This window comes from Procambarus clarkii, chromosome 54 (genome assembly GCF_040958095.1).
Source record: "Procambarus clarkii isolate CNS0578487 chromosome 54, FALCON_Pclarkii_2.0, whole genome shotgun sequence".
NCBI classification, from domain to species: Eukaryota; Metazoa; Arthropoda; class Malacostraca; order Decapoda; family Cambaridae; genus Procambarus; species Procambarus clarkii.
Window position 1 is genome coordinate 12,392,674 of NC_091203.1, and position 7,515 is coordinate 12,400,188.

The 7,515-nt window shown below is 44.3% G+C and overlaps 1 long non-coding RNA gene across 1 annotated transcript; it reads left to right on the forward strand.

Moving 5' to 3' along the window:
- Window positions 1-1,611: 1,611 nt before the first annotated feature.
- On the forward strand, window positions 1,612-3,745 carry LOC138352526 (uncharacterized). Its single transcript, XR_011222813.1, has 2 exons — window positions 1,612-3,310; window positions 3,429-3,745. It is a non-coding gene; the product is annotated as an uncharacterized lncRNA (long non-coding RNA).
- Window positions 3,746-7,515: the final 3,770 nt, after the last annotated feature.

Sequence of the window (7,515 nt, forward strand, 5' to 3'; positions counted from 1 at the left end):
TATGGTTGACTAGATATGGACTCCATGCTGGGGCTGCATACTCCAGGATTGGTCTGACATAGGTGGTATACAAAGTTCTGAATGATTCCTTACACAAGTTTCTAAATGCCGTTCTTATGTTGGCCAAACTGGCATATGCTGTTCATGTTATCCTCTTGATATGGGCTTCAGGTGACAGGTCTGGCATGATATCAACCCCCAAGTCTCTCTCTCTCTCTCTCTCTCTCTCTCTCTCTCTCTCTCTCTCTCTCTCTCTCTCTCTCTCTCTCTCTCTCTCTCTCTCTCTCTCTCTCTCTCTCTCTCTCTCTCTCTCTCTCTCTCTCTCTCTCTCTCCTCTCTCTCTCTCTCTCTCTCTCTCTCTCTCTCTCTCTCTCTCTCTCTCTCTCTCTCTCTCTCTCTCTCTCTCTCTCTCTCTCTCTCTCTCTCTCTCTCTCTCTCTCTCTCTCTCTCTCTCTCTCTCTCTCTCTCTCTCTCTCTCTCTCTCTCTCTCTCTCTCTCTCTCTCTCTCTCTCTCTCTCTCTCTCTCTCTCTCTCTCTCTCTCTCTCTCTCTCTCTCTCTCTCTCTCTCTCTCTCTCTCTCTCTCTCTCTCTCTCTCTCTCTCTCTCTCTCTCTCTCTCTCTCTCTCTCTCTCTCTCTCTCTCTCTCTCTCTCTCTCTCTCTCTCTCTCTCTCTCTCTCTCTCTCTCTCTCTCTCTCTCTCTCTCTCTCTCCTCTCTCTCTCTCTCTCTCTCTCTCTCTCTCTCTCTCTCTCTCTCTCTCTCTCTCTCTCTCTCTCTCTCTCTCTCTCTCTCTCTCTCTCTCTCTCTCTCTCTCTCTCTCTCTCTCTCTCTCTCTCTCTCTCTCTCTCTCTCTCTCTCTCTCTCTCTCTCTCTCCTCTCTCTCTCTCTCTCTCTCTCTCTCTCTCTCTCTCTCTCTCTCTCTCTCTCTCTCTCTCTCTCTCTCTCTCTCTCTCTCTCTCTCTCTCTCTCTCTCTCTCTCTCTCTCTCTCTCTCTCTCTCTCTCTCTCTCTCTCTCTCTCTCTCTCTCTCTCTCTCTCTCTCTCTCTCTCTCTCTCTCTCTCTCTCTCTCTCTCTCTCTCTCTCTCTCTCTCTCTCTCTCTCTCTCTCTCTCTCTCTCTCTCTCTCTCTCTCTCTCTCTCTCTCTCTCTCTCTCTCTCTCTCTCTCTCTCTCTCTCTCTCTCTCTCTCTCTCTCTCTCTCTCTCTCTCTCTCTCTCTCTCTCTCTCTCTCTCTCTCTCTCTCTCTCTCTCTCTCTCTCTCTCTCTCTCTCTCTCTCTCTCTCTCTCTCTCTCTCTCTCTCTCTCTCTCTCTCTCCCTCCCTCTCTCTCTCTCTCTCTCTCTCTCTCTCTCTCTCTCTCTCTCTCTCTCTCTCTCTCTCTCTCTCTCTCTCTCTCTCTCTCTCTCCCTCCCTCTCTCTCTCTCTCTCTCTCTCTCTCTCCCTCTCTCTCTCTCTCTCTCTCTCTCTCTCTCTCTCTCTCTCTCTCTCTCTCTCTCTCTCTCTCTCTCTCTCTCTCTCTCTCTCTCTCTCTCTCTCTCTCTCTCTCTCTCTCTCTCTCTCTCTCTCTCTCTCTCCCTCTCTCTCTCTCTCTCTCTCTCTCTCTCTCTCTCTCCCTCTCTCTCTCTCTGACTCCTGAAGAATTTCATCTCCCAAATGATACATTGGATCTGGCCTCCTGCTCCCGACACCTATCTTCATTATTTTACATTTGCTTGGGTTAAACTCTAATCATTTGTTCGACCATTCCTTCAGTTTGTCTATGTCTTCTTCAAGCTTCAAGTAGTCCTCCTCTGTCTTAATCCTTCTCATAATTTTGGCATCATCAACAAACATTGAAAGGAATGAGTCTATACCCTCCGGGTGATCATTTACGTATATCAGAAACAGGATAGGTGCGAGTACAGAGCCCTGTGGGACTCCACCGGTGACTTCACACAAATCTGAGGTCTTATCTCTCACTGTAACTCTCTGCTTCCTATTGCTTAGGTACTCCCTGTATGTGTGTGTGTGTGTGTGTGTACTCACCTAGTTGTGTTTGCGGGGCTTGAGCTCTGGCTCTTTGGTCCCGCCTCTCAACCGTCAATCAACAGGTGTACAGGTTCCTGAGCCTATTGGGCTCTATCATATCTACACTTGAAACTGTGTATGGAGTCAGCCTCCACCACATCGCTTCCTAATGCATTCCATTTGTCAACCACTCTGACACTAAAAAAGTTCTTTCTAATATCTCTGTGGCTCATTTGGGCACTCAGTTTCCACCTATGTCCCCTAGTGTGTGTGCCCTTTGTGTTAAACAGCCTGTCTTTATCAACCCTGTCGATTCCCTTGAGAATCTTGAATGTGGTGATCATGTCCCCCCTAACTCTTCTGTCTTCCAACGAAGTGAGGTTTAATTCCCGTAGTGTCTCCTCGTAGCTCATACCTCTCAGCACGGGTACTAGTCTGGTGGCAAACCTTTGAACCTTTTCCAGTTTAGTCTTATGCTTGACTAGATATGGACTCCATGCTGGAGCCGCATACTCCAGGATGGGTCTGACATATGTGGTATATAATGTTCTGAATCATACCTTACACAAGTTTGTAAAGGCCGTTCTTATGTTAGCCAACCTGGCATATGCTGCTGGTGTTATCCTCTTGATATGAGCTTCAGGGGACAGGTCTGGCGTGATATCAACCCCCCAGGTCTTTCTCTCTTTCTGACTCTTGAAGTATTTCATCTCCCAAATGGTACCTTGTATCTGGTCTCCTACGTGTGTGTGTGTGTGTGTGTGTGTGTGTGTGTGTGTGTGTGTGTGTGTGTGTGTGTGTGTGTGTGTGTGTGTGTGTGTGTGTGTGTGTGTGTGTGTGTGTGTGTGTGTGTGTGTGTGTGTGTGTGTGTGTGTGTGTGTGTGTGTGCGTGGGTGTGGGTGTGTGTGTGCGTGGGTGTGGGTGTGGGTGTGTGCACGCCAACGTGAGTGGGTTCGAGCAAGGTAGTGTGCGTGCGTGCGTGCGTCTGCAAAGGTATCTCAGTCGGTGACAGGGGTGCCATCACGCAAGAAACGCACTGTTGCCTTGTGAATTAAGAGCGATAATTTCGACGCTGGATTCCCCTTCTGACCGGAAATGTCTGAGAATGACTTGAACTTATTCGGGCAGGCAGTTGACGCACTCCCCCCTCCCGCTCTCCCCTCCCGCTCTCCCTGCCCCCCTCCCGCACTCCCCTCCCCCCTCCCGCTCTCCCCTCCCCCATCCTTCATCAGCGGTATAAAGGCGAGCGCTACACATTGGTCTCCTCGGCGACACACAACGCTCACAGTGTGATCATGAAGTGCTGGGTGAGTCACGTCCTCCGTTATAGAAAAACGATATTCATATTTGGTGTATAAAGTGACGTTTGATCCAGTGTTATGGATTGAACCGTGTAATAAGAGCTAACGGAGTGCTTACCCATAGGTGTTCGTGCTTCTGGTTGCCGCCGCCGTTACAACAGGGTGGGAGGAGAGAGAGGAGGAGCCTAGCGATGTTGTCACCGTCGCCAGGGGCGTCTTACCCACCCACAGCTTGGGTTACCCCGCCTCTCATTTGGTCTCCAGCCTGCGCAAGAGATCCGCTGGGTCGGGTTACAGAGCTTTTCGTGATCGAGGATTCAGCTACGGCTTCAGAAGGTACTTCCGACATAACCAAGAGGGTCCATTTGATCAATGAGAAACGCCTAGCTGGTGTATTATTGTATTTCCTAAGTTAAATATATATATAATCGTTCTACAGAATTGCCTTATTTCCAGCCTAAGATATTTTTGATGAATCATTATTATTTTTCCTTTGATATCATGATGCCCTTAAAATGTAAGTTAAGTGTTAATAAACTATGAAGCCAACATAAGTTCCAGTGTGGGCTGAAAGCCACGAAGAGCTACTCATGTTTCCATATAAACCCGAATGCATTTTTACGTTGTAAAACTTATTTATTAATTAAACAAGTGTTATTTAACGTTGTAAAGGACGCAACGCGGGATGGAACTATATTACTGTATCCGAGATTGATCAATCATTTGCATAAACAAAAAGATTAACTCAGTGGGATGATAATATTTTGAAGATCAATGAACACCTGAACAACGAAAGTCTTTAGGTGTTCAGGTGGAAGATCGATGAAGACCTGAACAACGAGCATTGCAATATTTTTTGGAATATTTTACTTACAACTGCATGGCGTATTATGTCCCAAGTAAATTGCGTTCCAGATAAAATTCATAAAATATTGTTGAAAGAATAATAAGACCTAAATTTTTTAGTAATTTCTACAAATCAATAAAAATTCAATAATATGTGCACAATATATAAACATTTTGCTAAACAATTCTACTCTCTAGAAGAGCATTACTGTAAATTTCCTGGTATGTGTGTTGCAAATGTAAGAGTTGAGGGCAGTGTAACGAAAGTGTTGCCTTAAGGGAGCCGGTCGGCCGAGCGGACAGCACGCTGGACTTCTGATCCTGTGGTCCCGGGTTCGATTCCGGGCGCCGGCAAGAAACAATGGGCAGAGTTTCTTTCACCTTATGCCCCCTGTTACCTAGCAGTAAAATAGGTACCTGGGTGTTAGTCGGCTGTCACGGGCTGCTTCCTGGGAGTGGAGGACTGGTCGAGGACCGGGCCGCGGGGACACTAAAGCCCCGAAATCATCTCAAGATAATTAGAAGATAAGAAGATGTTATGAGTGAAGAGTGCAATCACTGATTCTTACTGTTTACAAATGAAGCATATGATGCAAGCACTGCGTCGCAGGTACGTCAGAGGTGAGAGAGCCGAGTGTGAACAGTGCTATGTTGTAAGCACTGCGTCGCGGGAACGTCAGAGGTGAGAGAGTCGGGTGTAAACAGCGCTATGTTGCAAGCATTGCGTCGGAGGTACGTCAGAGGTGAGAGAGCCGGGTGTGAACAGTGCTATGTTGTAAGCACTGCGTCGCGTGAACGTCAGAGGTGAGAGAGTCGGGTGTGAACAGTGCTATGTTGCAAGCATTGCGTCGCAGGTACATTAGAGGTGAGAGAGCCGGGTGAGAAACACCGCCGGCAATATTGACCAAGGTCACTGCTGACAGCGCTGCCAGCACTCACAAGACAAGACTCACTCCGCTCTAACAGACGGTGTATTGGTTAGTTGTTAGTATTATGGCCTATCAGTTTAAAGGAGGTTTGAATGTTTTCATATTAGCTTATTGATCATTCAACAATAATACTTTTGTCCTGAACATTGCCAAGGAATGCAGTAGTCATTCAGTGTACATACACTGTGAAGCGGGGTGTACATCTCAGTGTATATATATCACCCTGTCAGGGTGAACCGCAAGTCTCTGCTCCTAAAAGAGCGTCTCATAGTTCGGGGCTCAGAGGACATATAGCTATATAAGTGTTTTATGTTCAAGATAATCAGAAAAATACACTTTTACATTGTAACAACTGTTTACATTTCATGACACTAACTTTCGTATACAGAGGCATTCTTGCCTGTTGGTTTCTCTCACTTTCATATATATATTCATATTTCCATTTTATGTACAATATGTACATTATATACATACATACCTATATATATATATATATATATATATATATATATATATATATATATATATATATATATATATATATATATATATATATATATATATATATATATATATATATATTATTAAATATGACCGAAAAAGTAAGATTAATAATTCTAACACGAATTTTCTCAATCTTTCGTACATTATGCTTCACTGTTGGAGGTAAATAAAAAATCACTTCTCCAAAATTCATTTTTATTTCTAGTCTGACGCGACACGGGCGCGTTTCGTAAAACTTATTACATTTTCAAAGACTTCACAAATACACAACTGATTAGAACTTGCGTTTCCCTGATTTTATATCTACATTTGAGTGAGGTGGGAAGGGTGATGTGGCATTACATTTGAGTGAGGTGGGAAGGATGATGTGGCATTAACACAAGACAGAACACTAGAGGATATTAATAGGGTATTAAAAGTATCAACACAAGACAGAACAGAAACAATGGGTATTGAATAGAAGTGTTTGTAGAAAGCCTATTGGTCCATATTTCTTGATGCTTCTATATTGGAGCGGAGTCTTGAGGTGGGTAGAATATAGTTGTGCAATAATTGGCTGTTGATTGCTGGTGTTGACTTCTTGATGTGTAGTGCCTCGCAAACGTCAAGCCGCCTGCTATCGCTGTATCTATCGATGATTTCTGTGTTGTTTACTAGGATTTCTCTGGCGATGGTTTGGTTATGGGAAGAGATTATATGTTCCTTAATGGAGCCCTGTTGTTTATGCATCGTTAAACGCCTAGAAAGAGATGTTGTTGTCTTGCCTATATACTGGGTTTTTTGGAGCTTACAGTCCCCAAGTGGGCATTTGAAGGCATAGACGACGTTAGTCTCTTTTAAAGCGTTCTGTTTCGTGTCTGGAGAGTTTCTCATGAGTAGGCTGGCCGTTTTTCTGGTTTTATAGTAAATCGTCAGTTGTATCCTCTGATTTTTGTCTGTAGGGATAACGTTTCTATTAACAATATCTTTCAGGACCCTTTCCTCTGTTTTATGAGCTGTGGAAAAGAAGTTCCTGTAAAATAGTCTAATAGGGGGTATAGGTGTTGTGTTAGTTGTCTCTTCGGAGGTTGCATGGCTTTTCACTTTCCTTCTTATGATGTCTTCGATGAAACCATTGGAGAAGCCGTTATTGACTAGAACCTGCCTTACCCTACAGAGTTCTTCGTCGACTTGCTTCCATTCTGAGCTGTGGCTGAGAGCACGGTCGACGTATGCGTTAACATACGTTAAAAACGGCCAGCCTACTCATGAGAAACTCTCCAGACACGAAACAGAACGCTTTAAAAGAGACTAACGTCGTCTATGCCTTCAAATGCCCACTTGGGGACTGTAAGCTCCAAAAAACCCAGTATATAGGCAAGACAACAACATCTCTTTCTAGGCGTTTAACGATGCATAAACAACAGGGCTCCATTAAGGAACATATAATCTCTTCCCATAACCAAACCATCGCCAGAGAAATCCTAGTAAACAACACAGAAATCATCGATAGATACAGCGATAGCAGGCGGCTTGACGTTTGCGAGGCACTACACATCAAGAAGTCAACACCAGCAATCAACAGCCAATTATTGCACAACTATATTCTACCCACCTCAAGACTCCGCTCCAATATAGAAGCATCAAGAAATATGGACCAATAGGCTTTCTACAAACACTTCTATTCAATACCCATTGTTTCTGTTCTGTCTTGTGTTGATACTTTTAATACCCTATTAATATCCTCTAGTGTTCTGTCTTGTGTTAATGCCACATCATCCTTCCCACCTCACTCAAATGTAATGCCACATCACCCTTCCCACCTCACTCAAATGTAGATATAAAATCAGGGAAACGCAAGTTCTAATCAGTTGTGTATTTGTGAAGTCTTTGAAAATGTAATAAGTTTTACGAAACGCGCCCGTGTCGCGTCAGACTAGAAATATAAATGAA